The sequence below is a fragment of the Lissotriton vulgaris genome, chromosome 8 (assembly GCF_964263255.1).
Source record: "Lissotriton vulgaris chromosome 8, aLisVul1.2, whole genome shotgun sequence".
NCBI classification, from domain to species: domain Eukaryota; kingdom Metazoa; phylum Chordata; class Amphibia; order Caudata; family Salamandridae; genus Lissotriton; species Lissotriton vulgaris.
In genome coordinates this window covers 1111012530-1111034864 of record NC_141696.1, presented here as the reverse complement: position 1 = coordinate 1111034864, position 22335 = coordinate 1111012530, and the positions used below count along the sequence as shown (strand labels likewise).

The following is a 22335-nucleotide window of genomic DNA, read 5'->3' as shown; positions in this document are numbered from 1 at the left end:
CTAAAGCACAGTGCAAAGTGCAAACCGATGACTGGTCATAAAAGGCCTTTCTTCACTTAACAGGGACGGAGGAGACAGACCGCGGCTTTATGAAGCGAGTTCAGAGCAGGCAGGGCCTGGGAGGAGGCAGAGACCGGCTCCAGGGCCTCCCGGGCCGCACCTGTCTCGTAAATACACCCAACATAATCGCTGAGCTCTGGGGGTTAGAGGGCAGAGACAAAGGAGCGTGTTAGCAACAGCGCAAACTGCCACCTGCTTCTGCAGAGTCTCGCCAAACGCTTTTCATTTTCAGATGCCGGCTATGTTTTTGCCCTGTACTTGGTGTAAACACACCTAGATAGGTAAATGTTGTGTTTCGTTTCCCTTCGTTTTGTATTGCATAATTAAGCAGCTGTGGAGTTCACCACAGCATCTTTCAGCTAACCGCAGAGCTCGCGTGCACTGTTTGCAAAAAACGTGAAATACAAATGAATGTTGATTTTATGAATTGTAAATGCATCTATATAGAGCTGAATGTCCTGGCGTTTTTGTGTCTAATTCGCAGTTTTTCTTGAAATCTGTTTTTTCAGGATGTAACGCACTGTTGTTTTCCATTAACTTGGCCTTGAGGTAATGGCAGAAATACGAGTAGCAGGTGTTCTTTTGTATTTACTTGACTTTTCTTGGTAGTATAACAAATACAACTGACCCATGTTATGCTAGTTCTCTCTTAAATGTAAAATTACATAAGACTCTTCCTTAGAAAGCCAATGTTTCACAATTATGCTAAAAGAAAGCCGCACCCTTTCATGTTCAATTTTCCATTCTCATTACTAGTACCAGGTATGAAGGAACTGCAGAGTTTCCATGGAAGCGGTGGGAATCCCGAATTCCCCATCGACCTATTTTCTGTCTACAGTCTCCTCCATTGGGACATTTGTTGCTTTCTACTGTCGATTGTCTTCGGGGAGCACTTTGATCTAAAGTTACCTGAGGCACCATGTCATCACTGACCTCATATTTCAGTGCATTTTTCCATTTACAAGCTACTACCTGTTAGAACATTAGTACCTAATTCCCAGTATAGGTAAACTAGGACTACAACTCCCAGAATGTTCTGTTTTGTTAAGTAAATGGCCATGAGTGGAAAACAGTGTGCGGATGACGTGGGCCATCTGGTAGCCTTGCTGTAAGCCTTCAGCCGGTTAGCATGGGGATAGCAAGTGGAAGGATGAAGGAATAAAACAACCAAAGTGCTTGTGGAGACCACTTCTTTGACCTTTAGTTCCTCTCAGTTTTGCTCATGGCCCTTCCTTGCTCTTAGTTGAATTCACTTCTCCCTTCCCTGTAAAGGAGTGGAGATGAGGCTCCCCCAGGGACATCATCAGCCAGTAGCAGGCAAAAACTGGCGACTGTGCAAGCCTCACTTCTTGCTGCTCGTTTGCAAATCAAGAGCCCAAGCTGTGTCTGTTTTCTTTATACCGTAGAGCATCGGGAAGCTGTGGTTTTGAAGTCTAATACAGGATTAGCTTTAAAGAAACAATTTTTAAATTCAACATGCATGGTTTTATCATGCCCCCGAAAGCACAGAGCTATATATATATAATGTAGGCCTCAGTTTATTGCTGCCCCTCTTTTATCTTCCATCCCCTTTAAGGTTAAATAACTAAATCAGTTATTTGGCCTACAAGGGCTTCAATAACTTGTCATCTATCTACCAGCAAAATGCCCTCCTCAAGTACTTATACATTGCACCCTTAGCTGTACAGGGGTATGTTTACTGTGCGTTCCTCCATGCAAAATTAGTTCAAGGTAGATCAGCACTTCTTTCTTGCAGGTGCAGACTGGAATAACCTGCCCAGTATGCTCGGACTGTTTAAAAAGCTAAGAACGAGAGAAGCTGCCTGTTTTGTTGATGGCTTCTTATCATTTGAGAATTTTCTTTAACCCACACATACATCTTTGTTATTTCAAGGGTTTCCCAATTCAGGAGATTCTTCTGTGTGCTAATTTCTTATGATTTTTTTTTTTTTTTTTTTTAAATATATTTTTATTGCAGGAATCAGTAAATCAGTACATTAGCGACCAGCATTGTATTATAAGCAACATATACAGAATAAAGCCCTCTGGCCCCCCTCCGTAAAGTCTGTGCACAGCCAACCGGCCCACAACCCTGGGGTCGGGCGGCGAAATGCAACAGGGGTCAGTAGGATGCTGGAGCTGGTCCGGATAATACACTGTCCGTCATCTGCTTTTCCAAACAAACCCAAAACCCCCAAAATAAACCCCCCCCTCAAAATATCTACTAACTGAGAAAACCCCCCTCCCCCCCCCACCACCAGCGCCAGGGAGCTATCAACATAGGATCTGCTATTTGACCCACGGGGAAGGTAATAAAACTGTCAGTGCTGACGTTCATCGGGACTCGGGGCGAGTCGCTTCTTCACTTTCGGAGTCGCTGGGGGCACAATAATCCCTGAGGGCCTGCACTAGCATTTCCCACTCCAACGCGGCCTCCTGCGCCTTCTCATTACCCTGTCTCCAAGCCAGTTGATATCTCAGCGCGCTCTCTCCCGCCGCCCACTTCAAAAGCTCACTGTGCCATCTGCTGCCTGCCGGACCAGTTCGTGCCTTCCAGTTTCTGGTCACCTCTCGCTTAGCAAGGAGGAGCCCCAGGTCAATAAATTTACTGGAAATTTTATTCCGGGGGGTATGGGGGAACCAGTGTAAGAGCCCCACCGCCGCGTCGAATGATAAGAGCCTCCCCGTCACCTCCTCCAGAGTCGCCGCTACCTCCTGCCAGTAGGACGTCAGTCCCGGACAGGCCCATAACATGTGTAGGAGGTCTGCCTCCTGAGCCGGGCATCTAGGGCATTCCGCTGAAGCCGTGGCAAAATAACGCCTGATTTTCACCGGGGTCAGGTACGCTCTATGGAGAACATAATAGTGGACCAGTTGGAAACGGGCGCCACGTGTGCCCTTCCAGGCACGTCTCACCAACTGGGCCCAGGTCGTCTCCGGGATCTCTCTACCAATGTCCTCCTCCCAGCGGGTCCTCAACGTGGTGAGAGGAGCCAATCCCTCGGCAATCAACCTGCCGTAGAGGCAAGTGACCGCCTTCACCGTGCCCGTCGACATCATTACGTACTGGCACACCTGAGACAAATGGGGTTCCTCCGGCCCGTTCTGCCAGTGTGCCTGGATCGCTCGCACAATGGCCGAGTGCAGCAGAAAGTCTCCCCGGGAGATCCCGAAGCGGTCAATGAGATCCTGAAAGGACAAGAGCGCTCCGTCCTCGTACAGATCACCGACGAGCTGTAAACCGGAATCCTCCCAGGCCGCCAATCGTGACCAATCCCCTCCATGGGGGAGGGCTGTCAGCATCCCCAACGGTATTTCAGGCGCATATGGTGTTCTCAGTTGGCCTCTGGCGTGAGCCCGATTCCAACACAGTCGGATAGTCCGCTCCTCCATCGACAAGTCCCGCAGGACCAAGCGTTGTCGCAGCGCTATAAAGGAGAGAACATGCCTGGCCATACCCGTCCCTCTACCGTCTTCCGGGCCCCTGAATTCCCTGGCGATCTCCTGGGTGAAGGTCTGGAGCTGCGCCGCCAGATAGTACTTCTCGAAGTCCGGCACAGCGAGCCCCCCCTCGTCTTTCGGCCTCATCAAGGTACTAAGGGCCACCCGCCGCCGGCCCGTTCCCCAGAGGAACCCGACCACCATAGAGCGTAAGCGACGAAACGTGGCCGGTGGGACCCAGATCGGCAAAGTTCGGAAGTAATACAATAACCGGGGAAGCGCCACCATTTTGAGCAGGGCGATGCGTCCCGCCACTGAGAGCGGCAGCGTGGCCCAAAAGTCCATGCAACCTCGGAGTGCTCGAATGCAGCGGGCAATGTTCCCATCTAGGAGGTCGGGTTGGTCGTGGTAAACGAATACCCCAAGGTACTTAAAGCAGTCGGGCTCCCATCTAATCTCCCTACTTAGCGCAGGGGTGGGGGTACCCCTGCGTACCGGAAAAAGACAGGTCTTAGACCAATTCACTCGGAGGCCCGAGACCGCTCCGAACTCCGTGAGCGCCAATTCCGCTCCCCGTAAAGCGTCGACCGGGTCCTCCAGGAAGAGCAACAGGTCGTCCGCATATAGCGAGACATAATGCGGGCCCGCAGCCGTCCATAAGCCCGTATAATGGGCTCCCGAGCGAAGGTGCATCGCCAGTGGCTCCACCGCTAGCGCGAAGAGAAGCGGGGACAAGGAACATCCTTGCCGCGTGCCTCGTTCCACCGGATATCGTGATGAAATCAATGGGCCCGATCGGACCCTGGCCGAAGCAGAAGCATAAAGAACCGCGGTCCATCTGACAAATCCCTCCCCTAGGCCGAATCTCCGTAACACCGTGCAGAGGTAGTCCCACTCTAGGCTATCAAAAGCCTTCTCCAGGTCCACCGACAAAACTACCGGGGACGGGGCATCCACAAATGGTTCCCCTATCAAGCGGAACAACCTACGAATATTCATAGTCGTGTTCCGCCGCGGGATGAAGCCGGCCTGGTCCTCGTGCACCAGGGAACTCATATGTCCCATCAGCCTCGAGGCCAAGATGCTGCTCAATATTTTGTAGTCCACCGTCAACATTGATAGGGGACGGTAGGACCCCGGGTCGGATGAGTCTCGGCCCGGTTTGAGGAGAGGAACCACCAACGCTTCACACATCGAGCTCGGGAGTCGCCCCAGCCTCTTCGCCTCCCTGTAGACCACCAGTAACCGAGGGGCTAAGAGGTCAGCGTAAGCTGCATAGAACTCCACCGGTAGGCCATCTAGGCCCGGGGTCTTGTTCCTCGCCATCCGTTTGATAGCCCCGCGGATCTCCCCCAAGTCGATATCGGAACCCAGAGTTTCCGCCACTTCCTGCCCTACTGTGCGGAGCTCCAGTGGGCGAAGATAATTATCGAGCCGGTCTGGGTCGCGTGCGGAGCGACTGCGGTATAAACATTCATAATAATGCCGGAAGCAACCAAGAATCTCCGGTTGGGTGCATACCTCGGTCCCGTCAGCCCCACGCATATTTGTCGTCGTCTGGGACTGGCGCGTAGGGTTGGCCAACCACGCCAGCAACGCACTCGACCTGTCTCCCTCCGCGATAGACCGGACCGTATAGGCCTTATAATCAAAACAGCGGAGCCGTTCGACCTCCACCGCTACCCTCTCCCTCGCCTCCGCCGTTTGTGCCTGCAATTCCGGGTGTCCGGGACGGCTAACTTCAAGCTCGCGGAGTGCCCGGTCCGCCGTGTCCAAATCAGCCAGGATGACGCGCCTCATGCCCACCTTCTTAGAGATACAGTAGCCCCTCACCACTACCTTAAAAGCGTCCCATTCTAACGCCCTAGTACTCGCGGAGCCGCCGTTGGACGCAAAATAATCCGATATTCTCTCCCCCAGTTCCGCCTTGAAGACACTGTCCTCGAGGATCTCGGGTCGCATCTTCCAGGTGGGCACCGCCGGCGTCCCAGGAAACCAGCGAATGTCCAGTAGGAGGGGGTTATGGTCCGAGATGGTCCTCGATAAGTACTCCGATCGGACCGCTGCCGAAACCAGTTCGGGCGAACCAAGAAAGCCATCCAGTCTGACATGCAGCTCGTGGAGGCTCGAGTAATATGAATAATCCCTAGATGCGGGGTGATGCGCCCTCCAAATGTCCGTCAAACCCCAGCGGGTCTGCCAATCCTGACGACTCTTAGCCGTGCGACGGACCGGGGAATCGGGGAGCGGGGGATGCGAGCGGTCTATGTCCACATCCACTACGGAGTTAAAGTCTCCCCCCAACAGGAGGGGCCCGGCAAAAAAGTGGGCCAGCGAGCCCGATAACCTGGAAAGGAAGGCAGTCTGGTCCACATTAGGAGCGTACACACAGCAAACGTTCAGGTCCCTCCCTCCTAGAGTGCCTGAGATGGCCACGAAACGCCCCTCTGGATCCAACACTGTCCTCGTGACCTGGAAGGGGACCCCTGCCCTGATCCATATTAGCGCCCCCCTGGCATAAGCAGAGTACGACGTGGAAAAGACCTGCCCCCGCCATCTACGCTGAAGTGCCGCCCCTTCCGCCTTGTTCAGATGCGTTTCCTGCAGCAGCGCCATTTGCACTCCCCTACGCACTAAATAAGCATGGACCTTGTGGCGCCTGGACATAGTGTGAAGCCCCCTCACGTTCCAAGTAACACATTTCAAGTTAGCAACATCAGCCATTGTCCCAGATTGTTCTTGCACAGTCCCCCCATCCGGGTCCCCACAAAGCAAAGGCATCAATCCTCCCAGCGCTGATGGCGGCCATTTTCCCCAACCAAAACCAAACCACCCAATAACCAACAAAGCCCCCCCCCACCCACCCCAGAACAGGACCCAAACAGCACCATCTAGATCCCATCCAAACCTCGTCGTACATCAACCCCAGAACCCCCACTAATCCTACGGTCGCCACCGTAGGAAGGCCTTATGGGCCAGGTGCGGGCTGGGCGGAGGCAGTGGGCCCTCGTCGCCCAGGCCACCAGGACTATATCAAGCCCCAAACAGTGCCAAAACCTTCCGGGGCAAAAGCAGAGGCCCCCCAACCCTCTCTCCCGCGTCGTCAGCAATAAAGGACGGCAACCGCCTCCCCCCTGCCGGGCCCCCACCCAAAACAAAGCAGTATACCCCGTTACCCTTGTCCATCTAGAAGGTCTTCCACCGATTTCGGTGTGATCACCGGTGTATGTGTACTATCTGCCACTGAATCCTCCGAGTCCGACGGTGCCCCCTGAGCACCCGGGTTTTCTTCCTCCTCGATGGCTTCGTCCCTTGCTCCCGACAGTTCCGACAATACTTCCAACACTCCCCTCCGTTCCGACGATGTCTCCGCAGTCGAGGGCCCTCCCGTGCGGCCGCGGCGATTCCTGACCCTCCTGGATCGCCTCCTTTGTTCCGGTTCATCCGCCTGTTGGGACGAGGAGCCAAAACCATCTTTCCCTGTCCGGTATAGCTCGAGCCAGTCACAGACCTCCTCCGGGGTGTCGAAGAACTGGGTTTTGTCATCGACAATGATGCGGAGCCTTGCAGGATATAGGAGTGAATACTGAATGCCCTCGCTCCTGAGTTCACGCTTAACCGCTAGGAAGGAGAACCGCTTGCGCTGCGTCTCGTAGGTGTAATCAGGGAAGATGTTCACCTGACTGTTTGCAACTTGGAACGGGCCGCTGTGCCTGGCGGCATTGAGGATTAAGTCCCTGTCCCGAAAATGCAGCAACCGCGCCACCACCGGCCTCGGGGTACGTCCCTGCTGTGGGGGCCGTGCTGGGACTCTGTGGGCCCGTTCTAGAGTGTAGAAGGAGGACAGACCCTCCGGGACCACCGTGTCTCGGAGCCAGGTCTCCAAGTATCGCACCATGTCGCCATCCTCGATCTTTTCCGGCAGGCCCACCACTCGGATGTTGTTCCTCCTGTTGCGGCCTTCCGCATCCTCCGCCCTCCGTTCGAGGGTCTCAATTCGGGATAAGGCGTCCTTCATCGTCGCAGCCAAGGTTCGCTGCGCCGGCTCCAAAGTTTTCACCGTGCCCTCCACCTCTTTGACCCGGTCTGAAAGTTTGCCATGGTCCGCCCTGAGGAGGCCCAGGCTCGTCGCCACCTGAGCAATGTCCTGTTGGAGGGCCGATCTCGTAGCCTCTATCGCCTCTAGGACACGGTCGAACTGTTGCTGCAGCGGCGCGCTACCAGAGCTTTTCGGGTCCCCATGCTCCTCTTTGTCCTGGGCTTCAGAGTCCGAGGTGGTCTGGGTGGATCCCTTGGCTCCTCTAGGTTTCCCCATGCTGCTAGGGGCACTCCGTGAGGGTCCCGGAGTAGGCGTCTCCGTGTACAGGTGTCGATCACGACCTTCCCGGGTGCTTGTCCTCAATTCGGGTATAGGCGACCTCCTTCTCCAGAGCCTGTGGAGACTCCGCCGCTTCGGCTCACGCCACCGCCACGGCGTCCGAGGGCACCGATGGGGGGGCGGAGACAGCCGTCGCCAAGTCGGGCAGACCCGTTCACCCACTATAGCCCCGGGGTGAGGGCCACCAATTCCCTCGGATGATCTGTGGCGCCAGAGTGTCGCGCCTCCCATGTAGGTGGACTGGCCGGGAAGACGTAGCTAGTTGCGGAGTCGCGAGGCGGGCCACCGCTCGGATCCCAGGGCGTCCGCTCCCGGTGCCCTCCATTGCGTGGGCACCCACCCGGCCGTCCAACCGAGTGCAAAACCGTTGCAAAAGGTCCAATCCAATAAATGCCCCATGCCCAGAACAGCCGGGGATGGCGAAGCCGGGCGCCAGTCGCTGCCCACGGTTCTTCTCCAAGTCAGTAGGTCCTCACAGGGGGACAAAGGAGTCCGGGCGCCATGTTGGGTCGCACTCCGCAACTCCGCAAACTTCGGTCCTACTCCGGAGCAATCCTTGTCCGATCTCCACCAGGGGCCTCGGCAGGTTACCGTCGGCACACTCAGCAGAATGCGGGGTCCGGGGTGCCCCGCAGCCTCCGATTTTCAGGATAATCCCGGGCTTAGTCCCGGAGCCGAGCTCTCAGGCGACCATCGCCATCGGCGCCCAAGCCACGCCCCCCCTAATTTCTTATGATCAGCGTCAGGGTATTACGCTATAGTTGGGTACAGTCTGTGATGTCAACCTCATTTGCTTTTAGAACTCCTGCTACTTCCGGGGAGTTTGTATCAGTTCATACGTTTCAGTATGCCTTTTATTTCATTATGGACAACAGCATTTGACTTCCAAAATATCACCTCCAACAATAATCAGGCACCTTACAGTTGGGGAGTAGCAGAATGAGGTGTGGGGGTGTTGGCTCTGCTGATGTTGCCCGAGGTGTACCCTTCCTTCTCTGAGAAGTTCCATATGCCATTGCTTCCATTCATGCTGTCACATCAGCTGTCAGAAGTTACCCAAAGTCGCTTCTCGACTACTCTTCGGGACAGTAAATTATGACGATGGCGAGGTGACATTTATACTGTGCTACATAATCCGAAAAAGTGATCAGTGCAAATCAGAAGATCTGAAGAAAGGGAGTTCTGTGGTAGTAAAGACAGACTATTGACACAAAAGTCTACTTTTTAAGGGCTTCATAAAGGACATATGGGCCTCTAAATGATGAATGGCGCGAGGAAGAGGGTTCCAAATGTTGGCTGCCAGCGACAGAAAGCTCTGTCCTCTAAACCAGTCTTCAAAATCTTGCTGCAGCCTGACCTTTGATTCTTTTAGTCTGGCCTTTTGAAAAATTGGGCTGATACCTCTGTCTATGAAAGGGCGTATGGGCAATACACAGTGCCTTGGAAGAAGCCACTTCTTTATGTATTGCAAATGACACATCTCTGGTCAGTGTGTTATGTTTTTTGTTATTATCAATCTAGACAAACTATGCACTGCTTCTTTTGCAGGCAAGGGTTCAGGGCTCTGAGATTCGTAGTTTCCTTAATCTAACCTGGAAGAGTTAACTGCATTGGTCATTGTCAGGTAGAACCTCATTGATCGTTGTCAGTTTATGTGGGAAAGCCAAGAATGGAGTATTAACCTAATAAGTGATGGAGTTGACAGACATAATTGCCTACAAACCACTCTCCTTTGTGAGTTAGGAAAACATCTTTGTGTACTAAAAATCACAGGCTTTATACTTTGGGAACTATCGCCTATTGAAGTAGTACAAATGTGTGTAGTCTGAATATTGTAAATGTAAATTGATACTTGTATAGCTCACTACTCACCCGCAAGGGTCTCAAGGCGCTTGTACGAATACCCGTGTGGAACCCATCCTGGCTTTCCCTGTGAGGCGTCCACTCCTGCGCACCCCCAAGGTGTAGGCCAGGCATCCTTAGCGTTGTGGGGGCCGTTGTGGAGATTAAGCAAGCTATTGCCCAGAGTTGCAGAGTGGGACCCATGATTAGAATAGGCACCGAGGCGAGAATTATCAGGTCCGTGGAATTTTGAGCCCAAGACCCGCCGAGGCGGGGAATTGAACCCTGGTCCCGGGCTAGACCTCTGCATCAGGGTCTGCCGCTCTAACCATTGAGCCACACTTCTCCACACTTCTCTATTGTGGTTGTTGCTGCTGTCAAACCCACAACATTTATTTCCTGACTTATGGTTGCTCTATGTGTAGGTTTTTGGAATGTTCAGAAATTCTGGCGCACAACTGCTTACGGTATAGTATTTGCTTAATGTAGTCACAATAGGTGCTTCTTGGACAGAGGAAAACCTTAACCTCTGTGAAAAGAAGAAGTATCAAAACCTCCCTTTTATTTTAATTGGACAATGATCCAGAGCACACTAAACATATCAAACTGGTGTTCTTGTATTCAAGTATTCATTCCTCAGGGAAAGATCAACCAATCGCAAGTTTTTCAAATGGTTTTATTGTCAACAGTGTTCACCCCTTGGGAATCACTGTGTTTATCACTTTAGCCTACACGTGTTTCATCACAGCATGTGGCTGTGACTCTTCAGGGCTGATCTGATTGATCGAGGCGGGTGGTAGGGGAACCGGTGATACTTCCGACCCGGTCCTAATCGGGTGGTTTATTTATTTTGCAGAATTAGCGGCACCAGTCGGTTTGTCCAAGTTCCCGCACTTGGCAACCGATATCGAAGCCGGAGGAGGCTGTATCACAGGCTGTACACGGCCTGAATTCCGACAATTGTGAATATTTTCCGCCGTGAATCTGAAAAAGATTCTGTTTACTACGGCAACCGGACAAACCGACTGGTGCCGCTAATTCTGCAAAATAAATAAACCACCCGATTAGGACCGGGTCGGAAGTATCACCGGTTCCCCTACCACCCGCCTCGATCAATCAGATCAGCCCTGAAGAGTCACAGCCACATGCTGTGATGAAACACGTGTAGGCTAAAGTGATAAACACAGTGATTCCCAAGGGGTGAACACTGTTGACAATAAAACCATTTGAAAAACTTGCGATTGGTTGATCTTTCCCTGAGGAATGAATACTTGAATACAAGAACACCAGTTTGATATGTTTAGTGTGCTCTTGATCATTGTCCTATTTCCTGACTTATATTTTAAATGATTATTACATTTCAAATAGTTGTTATCCTGTAAGCCACAGAACAGCCGCCAACCTAAGTGTAATTTGGGTTTCAATTTGAGTGCAGGTATTTAATGTTTAAGGGTAACTGGCCAGGACATCACGTTACGAGGTAAAACGTAGCTGTAAAAGAACATCTCTGCTAGGAACACTGCAGTATAATGACGTGGAAGAGAAGGAAAAATCCCTACCAATTAGAACTATGTAAATGAAATCATTATAACCTTTCTTTGTACATCCTGTGCTCGGTATGTTTTGCAGATAAGAATGATTGAATATCTAATCTCTGATTTGTTTAAGTTAAGTTTCATTCTGCTGTTCAGTCAGCTAGATTTTCAAAAACATCTTTAAGAAATCTTGTTGCTCATGTCTTGTAAAACCAAAGTTTTCAAAAGATGGAAGCGTTAAAGTGGCTTCATCTCAAGTGCATTTCACGAACCTTGCTCTCTCGTTTGTCTTACCAGGATTTTCACGTTTGCTGTGCACAGTATTTTTTTTAATATATATTTCTTTTTATTGAAAAGTTTTGACATAACTTCACCATCACAGAATATGTGCAAGCAATATCATAATTACATATTTCCAGACATCAACATATTATACTAGGTCACATTTACAGGTTGAACGAATTCAAGGGGTTTCCAGAGTTTCAGCCTCTGCCTGAGGAGCAGGAGGGGTGCAGATATCTCCTCTATATCGATTCCATGCCTCCCATATCTTTCCCCACTTTCTGGGACACCCTCTTGCAACATAGACTGACTTCTCCCTGAACATGCACCAGTCCAGGTCCTCTGTCCACTTGCTCAGTTTTGGTGGTTGACTCACTCCCCATTGCTGTGCTATATTTCTTTTTTCTTTCATATATGTCAGTGTTGTCCATTGTGTGGCGTATGTATTAAGATCTATCGGTTCCCAACCATTAAGGAGACACCTTTTGAGCTTCGGGCTGTATGTCTATATGAAGGACATCCATCAGTGTTCGGTGTATGGCTCCCCAGTATGATTGTATGCGTTGGCAGTTCCATTGGATATTTATAAAGGCCCCCCTTTCCCCGCACCCCCTTCTGCATCCGTCATTCTCCGCCTGACCCATTTGCACCAAGCCAGGCCCTGTAATATAGATCCTATGCAGTATTTTGAGCTGTACCAGTCTCCGCCTGGCTTGGATAGCCACCTCCCGCAGGGAGGAAACTGGCCCCTGCCAGTCCTCCTCGTCTAGCTCCAAGCCACCCTTGACCCATTTCTCCTTTAAGGCTTGTAGCGGGTCCACCATGTTATTAACCAGTTTTTTTTATAAATAAGTGAGATAGCCTTTCTCCGGGAGATGGCCATCAAGTATTCTGTCCTCTAGGGTGGAGGCTTCTGAAAGCGTATCGTTCCCGGCTACCTGGGTGTGTAGGGTGTGCCGTATTTGCAGGTACCGATAATATTCAGTGTCCGCCAGGCTGTATTGCTGTTTGAGTGGCAAAAAGAATAATCTTCCCCGCCCCAGAAATCCTTCATTTGCGAGATTCCAATTAGGTCACACTTGTCAAACCCCTTGGTTTTCCACAGGCTCCCCAACCTCTCGGAACTCCATAATGGAGTAGCCAGTGTGAATTTATCATCCCATCCTAGTTGTTTATTTGCCGCATGCCATATATGAATTGAGTGTGCAGTTGGTCCGGTAAGAGGGAATCTGCGGGGTCTGGCATGCAATGCTCTGTTGTAATCACCCCCTAGGAGTAACCACCTGTCCATGGCATACCCGGGATCATTCGGATCACCATATATCCCATGGTTAATTGCCGCGAGATGTGCCGCCCAATAGTATTTCCTGACGTCCTGGAGGCTGATGCCTCCGTCATACCAATTGAGCGTCAATTTAGAGAACGCTATTCAGGGCCTGCCGTCCCAAAGAAGTTCTCTTTGCAGGTTTTCTATTTCTTTAAAATAGGACGCGGGGACTGGGTCCATCGCATTCTGGAGAGCGTACAAAAAGCGGGGAAGGGCCATCCTCTTGAAGAGGGCCGCTCTGCCCAGCAAGGAGAGGGGAAGGGACTTCCAATGTTTGACATCGCTCCTTAGTCTCCGGATAGGTGGTTCCAAATTACGTGCAAAGTGGAGTTCCGGACTCAGCGTTACATATATGCCAAGATACCCGAAGCCCTCCACCGCTATCTTGATCGGGCAATTCCTCGGTAGAGTTGGCGGATCTCTCCGGAGGACATAGACAACTGACTTTGTCCCGTTGATGAAATCTGAGGATTGCGAGAATATCGAAGAGACCAATCAATGAGGCTCTTGGAGAAGTACTATAAAGAAGGATGTCGTCAGCGTATAAAGAAATCCTGTCCTCCCAGCTTGGGCCCATCGCATTCCATGAATCACTTGATCCTGCCGAATCCAAGCTGCCAAGGGTTCCAGTGCAAGTGCAAAGAGGAGCGGCGACAAAGGACATCCCTGGCGTGTGCCCCGGCTCAGCTTGAAGTCTGGAGACTTACGGTTATTCGCTACCACCCGGGCCATGGGACTGGAATATAGCAGGCGGACCCAGCTTACAAATGAGGTACCAAACCCCAATTTGCCCAACACCGCAAAGAGGTATGGCCATTCAACCATATGGAAAGCCATGGTGGCATCCAGGGATACCAATATAGCCGGGTCAAGTATGGTCGATACTCTACCCAGTACTCTGTGCAGGCGGCACAAATTAGGTGCCGTATTACAGTGTGGCATGAAGCCTGACTGGTTAGGGTGGACTAACGTGTTGATAACTTTAATGAGGCGTGTTGCAAGTAATTTTGCGAGAATCTTAGGCTCCACATTCAGCAGTGATATAGGCCTGTAGGACGCACAGTTCGTTTTGGATTTGCCTTCTTTATGTATGACAACTATGTCTGCGACCCCTGATCTTATGGTTGTATTCCTTTGTCTCTGCTTTCCTCAAACATGGAGGGGAGATGGGGTCGATCCTGTCGGGCTTCAGTTTGTAAAATTCAATGGGAATGCTGTTCGGTCCCGATGCCTTGGCTAGGGGGGGTACCTCTGATTAGACCTATATTACTTTTTCAAAGAAATTTATCACAAATACTTTAAGAAAAGGATGCTATAAGTAAGAGAAAGTCCTGTAATTTCTTCAAAACATTATTTTATTATTTTTCTTTTTTGTTTTGCAGTTTTTCTATTTATACATAAATACAAATTATTTTGTGACACGCAAAAAATGATTTTAAATAACAAAAATTAAATTAAACTACACAGTCTGCAGCGGCACGCATGTCGAAGGACCCCCAGTAGCAGAATGCATTCTAAATAAAAAAGACGGCAATGTGATTTGTTATCATCAGCCATTTCCAAAACTGGGACAGGAAGGAAAGTTAAAACCTGCCCTCCTTGACAGCACAAGAATAGCTATCAGGTAGAATCATCAGAAGAACTTTGTTGAAAAGCACTCTGTTGAGAACATTGCGCATAACTGGCCCTCCCTTAAACTCCTAGCAATTAAGATAAAGACAGGAGATATCACCCACATATGCAGCTGTATTTGTGATAAACGGTGTCCTCATTAAAGTCTGCAAAGTAGGAATCTGTGGACCCATTGCTGTCATTAAAAATAGAAACTGAAGAACCCCCCCGTTTTTAATCGTTGTACTTGTGTTTTGTCCAATTTGTCTTTTCTATATTTTGGCCCTGAAGAAGGTGATATTAAATATCAGCAGTCATCGAAACGTACGTAGGCCGTACACATCAAAGACCCTTACATGTATTACAAATTTGTAAATAATGTACAGATCAGTAAGTGATTAATTGGTAGGACTTCTCTCTCAATAGCCATAGAGGTCTATCTTAAATATTTTGTGTTAGTCTAATGTGAGGTTTTGTTATTATGTTCATATTTGTCTTTTTAGAATGGGTAGTAATTGTAGAGGTATGCATGATGGAATGAATGACAATAGGATAAGATGAACTGTTTGGGGTTTTTTGCTTCAATTGCATTTTGTGTAGTTTAAATTCATTTTTGTTATTTAAAATAATTTTTGCGTGTCACAAAACAATTTGTATTTATGTATAAATAGACAAACTGCAAAACAAAAAACAAAAAAACAAAAATAATAAAATAATGTTTTGAAGAAATTACAGGACTTTCTCTTACTTATAGCATCTTTTTCTTAAAGTATTTGTGATAAATTTCTTTGAAAAAGTAATATAGGTCTAATCAGAGGTACCCCCCTAGCCTTGGTTTTCTTCTCTCCCTCTTCTGGACCTAAAACTATACCGGGAGAACTCTTCTTCTTGCCGGTTCCGATGCCTTCCCTGAATTGATCCCTCTTATTGCCTGCGCTACTTCGTCATCCATTAACGGGGATTCCAAATATGCTCTATTTTCGTCTGAGAGGGTGGGAAGCCTAATGTCCTGGAGCAGCTTGCTGTTGTCGTCCTCTGTGGAGCTACTAGCTGTGTGATAAACCTTCTGATAATGTGACCTGAATGCGTCCGCTATTCCCTGTGGGTCTACTTTGGGGGCGGAGCCCGAGTCCTGTAGCTCTGGTACCAGGCAAGATGCCCAGTCCCGTCTGTCCAACCATGCTATTAGCTTTCCTGCCTTATCCCTGTGTTCATATATTCTGTTTTGGACCTCCCTGCTGTGCGCCCTGGCTCTATCCTCTGCTATGCTTTTGAATTTGTCTTGCCTTAACTGCAGGAGGTGAATTGCTTTGGGCGTTACTGCTTGGGCCACGTCCTCTTCCGCTTTTAGTACTCCTTCCTCGGCCTGCACAAGATCTGCCTGCCTTTCCTTCTTTCTTCCGAAAATCAGGGAAAGGGTTTCCTCCCGAATGACCGGTTTGTAAGGTTCCCATATTGTCTGAGCTGATTCGACTGTACCCACGTTTTCCTGAAAGTAATTCTCTGTAGCATGGGCAATGCTCTTACGGGTAACTGGGTCCATCAGATACCATGAGTTCAAGGGGCAACCCTCCCGGCATTTAACTGTCCAAGTATCACTTTCATCCTGACCGAGGAATGATCTGAAATGCCACGTCCTAGGTGGCGAATCTCTCGAATAGTGTGTGCTTGCGCTGCTGGTACTAAAATATAGTCAATGCGTGATAGGCTACAATGCGCTACCGATAGGTGAGTGTGTTGGTCCCTTTCTGGATTGTATGTCCTCCAGGCATCCACCAGCCTCATTTGGGTGCCACTCGCGGTGTGCTGTTTCCAGGGAAGGACGACGGGGGATTCCAGCGCTTTTCCAGCGCTTTTGCTAGCGCAAGAGACTCTGTGAGGGCTGCGAGGGGTGTGCTGAGGGGAAAAGGACTTTGATTGTACCAGACGCCGAGGGACTGCGAGGACCAGCAGGCTCTCTGCTCCCCAGCTGCTGCCTCTTCCCTCGGCGTTCCCGCCCCCCCCCGCCTGGACATTATTGGTGCTTGTCGCGGCCCCCGCTCCGCGGGTGCCACTCGCGGTGTGCTGCTTCCAGGGAAGGACGACGGGGGATTCCAGCACTGTTCCAGCGCTTTTGCTAGCGCAAGAGACTCTGTGAGGGCTGCGAGGGGTGTGCTGAGGGGAAAAGGACTTTGATTGTACCAGACGCCGAGGGACTGCGAGGACCAGCAGGCTCTCTGCTCCCCAGCTGCTGCCTCTTCCCTCGGCGTTCCCGCCCCCCCCGCCTGTAAGGTTTAAATCTCGCCTCTAATCCCGCGACGCGGGACATAGCCCGGGGCAAAGGGCGGGCCCTCTAAGGCCCTCATAGGACCGAGGAGGACGGGACGGGCCACCCCCCTTGGCACCGCAACCAGAGGAAGTACTTCGTTTGACCTATACCCATATTACTTCCTGGTCAGTCTGACTGTTTCCCTGAAAGCGATCCTCTCGTTATTATATTACCAGGTTGCACTATGTCATGTAAGGGGATCAATAGGAAATCTTCTCAAATACTTGACCCAGGCCAGGGGACCCTGAACTTTACTGTGACCAATCGATCACTGCCCACTCTTCGTGAAGATGTGAACGAGTTGCGACAATTGATAGACACTAGGCAATCTTCCCCATTGAACCCTGTTAGCTCACAGAATTTATCTTTTTGGGAGGAAATGAATTCTCTATGCGGCACTAAGTATGCCCCAGTGGCATCCCCATTCCATGTAAAAGGCATTAGATTTTCTTCCCCAATTAGGAAACCATGTGATTTACTCCTACCACCTTTATTAGACAATACCCAAGGTGTTGCCTTGTTTCAGGGTCCTAATGACAAAAGAAAGCATGACAAGATTATTGAAAGTGGGAATCATCTAAACACACCAAAATCGTGCGATGGTCCTATATCGCCAGTCACCAACCCCCCCTTAATTACGGCGGAGAGCGGGACTTATGTAGACCAAGCACTTTTTACTTTCTCAGATAGAGTTATTATTTAATTCTATCGTATCACCACTGGTAGGAAAAATCAACGCCCTGGGTGATAGAATAACAGGCATTGAGAGAATTATTTTAGCCAATCTCAAACCACCTAATAATGACCCATCTAACGGGGGAAGACCCCTTACGGCTATCTCCATAACAAAAGAGATAAATACTACAATTAATTCTCCTTCCACCCTTAAGAAGGCAATACCCAATGGCTCTGATTTATCCACTACCACAAAAGTTCCCTTGCCTACTAATCTAAGTAAATACTCCCAAACTTCTCCACAGCTTCTTAAAAAACCTGCTATACCCAAAGCCGCTCCTAAACCTGGATTTAATAGGCATATTGCAGCCAGAGAGGACCCAAGTAGCGTAGCAGCTATACACTTGCCTCCTGAAGCCGCCCCATATGTTCTTGTTTTATCAGGAATACCGGCACCCTGCCATGGGAAATTTGAAAGCCGTCAGGAAATTTTAAATAAGGTCATATTCTGGCTTTCCAAAAACAGACCACTCGCACATGATCATGACGGAGGTATCATGAGTGTTAGAAGGGTAGGCTGGCTAGGGTCCCTAACTAACAATATTAGTGGGGATCTGGTCCTAGTAAAATTTAGAAATAGGAACATTGTCCCCCTTCTACGATCCTACCCACCCCAAAAAGGAGACAGCCCTATATCCGTCTGGGATTTACACGACTTCTACCCAAAGTAAACTATCCATAAATGTTTCTTCTGTTGCCCTGTTGATAAATCAACTTTGCACTTTATGTCCTTTCCATATATATGATTAAGGTTATTTCTAATGTATTGTAAATTTTAAATATGCATATATGTATTGTGGTTTTATGACAATTTATGTATTTTATATTAGTGTATACTTTTATGACTCTTTTGTGGAATCGAATAAAGTTATTTGAATTGAATTGACTCAATACATTTTGGTAACTGCATCTGAGCTGGTCGGGTATCCCGCTGAGGATATCAGTCAAGGGCACCTGACAACACGGCATTAAGGTCCCCTCCTATTACTAGTAGGCCATCTGGGAATGACAGGAGTATAGTGCAAATATCTTTGAAAGTATCAGTTTGAAGGCCAGGTGGTACATATATTGAGACTAATGTGGCAGTCTTCCCCTCCCACTGACCGGAAACCCCAAAAAATCTACCTCGTGTGTCTGGCCACGTGGCCCGTACTGTGAAGGGAAATGTATTCTTAATTAGTATGCCTACTCCTAGTGATCCGGAGGTGAAACCTGTATGTGCCACTAACTTGTAGCATCCCCTATGTAACGCCATAGAGCTATTCCCAATCCAGTGTGTCTCGTGCAAGAGGACAACATCTGGGGCTTTTCGCCTAATAAAGTGGCTTACCATGCCACGCTTGATTATCTCCCAGCCCATTCACGTTGCCAGCTGAGAACTCTAACCCCTGTTTCCTGTTGTGTACTCATCATTGGTAACCCTTCAAATTCGCTTCTGTCTGGTGTATCTCTGTGGTGGTGCTAAACAAACAAATACTTCAAAGAAATCAAACATGAAGACTGATAACTCCCCCTCCCATTCACCACCCTCCCTGCAACCCTGCCCTCTGGGCTCCAAACTGCCCATAGTCCAACTTGCAGAGTTCCTGTCGCCCAAACTGATACTAAAAGAAGAAAAGTGGGGTACGTTCGCCCCCCACCCCCCCTAGTAAACTGTGCCCTGCTACTGTAGCTGATTTACTGGAGCGGCCAAAAAAGGCTGCGCTTATAGGAATCATCTCCCCCACCCGTCATTATCTGCCCGACCCGTCAAAGCTACGATTTCAGATTTCAGTCCAGCTGTGCACAGTATTTGCTTGCAGCTCAAACTGCATTTGCTCGTTCCCTTCCAAGAAGGGATTTCACTTTGCACAGAAGAAATTTCAAAGAATGCTTTTTTACTTGGAGTATTAAATGTTCACACCTTTCTTCTTCAGTTGGAGACACAGTGGTGTAGGTTATTTGAGAAGGCTACGTATTAGAGCACAGTTGTAATCTGGACCACTGTGGTTTAACAAAAGCAGAATATCTTATGTATAGTTATTTACTTACTATAGTTGTAAAGGGCTTATTTACCCATTCTCCCCTTATTAGGGAAGTCAAATTACAACTTAGTCACGAGATCATATACAATGCTGTTGAATGTTCAGTGATTCCTCATTCTGTAACATCATAGGCCATACCTGAATGTAATAAGCATGTTTTCACTCCTTTTGTGGAGTTTCACAAGTCTTAGTCCTCTTATCTTTTTATTATGCAAGTGCATTATGAAGTTGCTAGCATGAGGCTACCTCTGTTATTGGCATGTGGTTGATCTTGTATCAAGAAGTAAGATAAAGCTTCTGTGGTTAGAGGGTGAAGTCATTGTCTTTGCATGGTCTTCTGAAAGAGTCCATACTTGAACTTACTCACCTCTGTTGGTAGATTATTTGATTTTTGTGCTTCAGCTCGGAAGACCTTTCTCCTCTAGCAGGCTGTCTAATGCATTTCCGCATATCAACTTTGTGGCTGGTAGATGCACGTAGCAGTTATGTTGACCGTGGCTCTTTTTTTTTTTTTTTTCTTTTCAGATTGTCATTTATCTTTCTAGGCCTCAACTTGTGTGCAGTTGAGCTTGATTTAGGAGATACTGACACTATTGTGGTCTCCGTGTGATCAGCTTGGTATGATCTTGAGAAAAATGAGTCTTTGCTGATGCATTTTGAACACTACTAACTGGCACTTATTTCCCTGGGAAAGCTTAGATAAAGGAGGCAAAAGTAGCCCAATTTTGCTCCTGCTAGGTCTCAGGCAGGTGTGGCCAGGTGGGGGTCTAAGATGGGTACAGTTCAGTATGCCTATTCAGTCTCAGGATCTGTTTTAAAAGAGGAGTCATTTAAGTTCCTCAAAGTTTCTATTGTTTCTATAGAATGGAGCAAAACCAAAGGGGATGATGGACAGTGTGTTGAACATTTCAAGCATTCACCCCCAGTCAACTGATCTGGGTTTAATCCATCATCATTCTTTAGCTCACTCCGCCAGCCCAGTTCAGACATGGCCATATGCAAATCAGTCTGACCCTGTGCCTCATGGGAACAGTCCAGCCCAAACTGCCAAGCCAGGTCTTCCCTGGACCAGAAACAAGCATCCTGGGACCGGTTTCTGGCTAATCAGCTGCCATCAGCCAGGTTAGCTTGAATCCAGTGGCAAAGTGAGCAAGGGACCCACGTCTGGGCATACCCCTCCAACTTAGGGCGAACAAAGCAAAACCAAAGGGGATGATGGATGGAGTGTTCAACATTGCAAGCACTCACTGCCAGTCAACTGATCTGGGTTTAATCCATCATTATTCTTTAGCTCACTACGCCACCTCAGTTCAGACATGGCCATATGCAAACCAGTCTGACCCTGTGCCTCATTGGAACAGTCCAGCGTGGAGACATTTTTATGGGCAGATATTGTGTAAAGAGATCTATAGTAGACAATTATTTGTTTAGATATTTTTTGAGTAGTTTTCTTTCAGATCCCTTTAGATTTGTCTATACTAACTAGCAGGTTTTTAAGCTTGGACAAATGTATTTAGATTTTATTTTAGTTTTTAGTTTTTCGTTTGTGTGACGTTCACTCTAGAGAAGATCAGGAAAGTAAGGATTGGAAACCATTGGTCACCCCAAGGGTTCTACACTTTTCCTGCACTATAATGGAAATGTTTGTCCACTTTGCCTTCCATAATGTTCGCTGACAAACTTTGAATTAATTTAAATCCCAAATGACAAAGTTAGGTGCTCTTTTGCTACACAGTATCTCTTAACATCTCATAGGAGGCAGACACCACCAAGGACTTGGAATTATCAAGCGCCGAAGCTGACATTTTTAACTGTGTAGCAAAGTGTGAAAGTCTTGTGTCAAATGGCAGGCATGGCTGAACTTCACCCTGCCTTGTTAAGATTTAAAATGGCATAACCAAGTGAACCTCTGATACACCCGAGGATAGTCATTTTAAGAGTGACATTTTGCAGCTAATTTCATCAATGTGCGATGCTGGGGCTAACAGAAATCAAGTCGTAGGGCAGGTAACGCTAGTCAACAAAAGATGAATGAGATGGAAGATGCTGTAATGACAACTGCAGAGCAATACATTTTAACAAGGAAATGTAACCACCGTTGACTCTTGACTGTCTTGACACCAAGGAAGGGTGGTGTAGGTGATCATAAGCAGCAGATGTAGTCCGTGAAATTGGTAGAGCCACCATCCACTTCATCCCCACCAGGCAAGTCCCATTGGGATGTTTCATTGTGTAAATTTTGGTAGAGATCCCGATTTTAGAATTCTAAAAGCTATGGGAAGATATTTTGAGTTTTGATGCTTAGGCGAACATCATACACTTTTTGATTTATTCTGATTTGCGCATGAATACAATGAAAACGTTCCAACTCAAGAAAATAACGGACAAGGGAGCTAATTCCGATGCAGCTGTCACAATTAGTGCAAATATCACTTTGGCGTCTAAAAACAACGGAAAGAGTGAACCAGGTTAGCAAGTTATGATACTGATCCTGCTTTCTGTAAATCCAAAACAAGACTACAATGGGTGTGTCGAACAAAAATATTTTTTTAATTTGGTTAATTGCAGTTTTATATTTGCTTTATTAATAGATTTATGTTACAAGTACCACACTCACCCACTGATAATTAGAGAGCCTTACATGAAAAAACCCACCATAGCAGCAGGGAATAATGACAAAAAAATGAAGCTATGTATAAACAATGCTTGTATCGAAATGAACGTGTCTGATTAGATTTATGCATGTGGCACCGGGGATTCAGATGCAGAAGTTAGAATAAGAACAGAAAGGG

At 48.4% G+C, this 22335-nt stretch overlaps 1 protein-coding gene across 12 annotated transcripts in view; it reads left to right on the top strand.

The window, feature by feature from the left end:
• The window catches only part of ELF1 (E74 like ETS transcription factor 1), a 665417-nt gene that overhangs the window by 334231 nt on the left and 308851 nt on the right, over nt 1-22335 (top strand). The gene's annotated exons all lie outside the window — the stretch shown is intronic.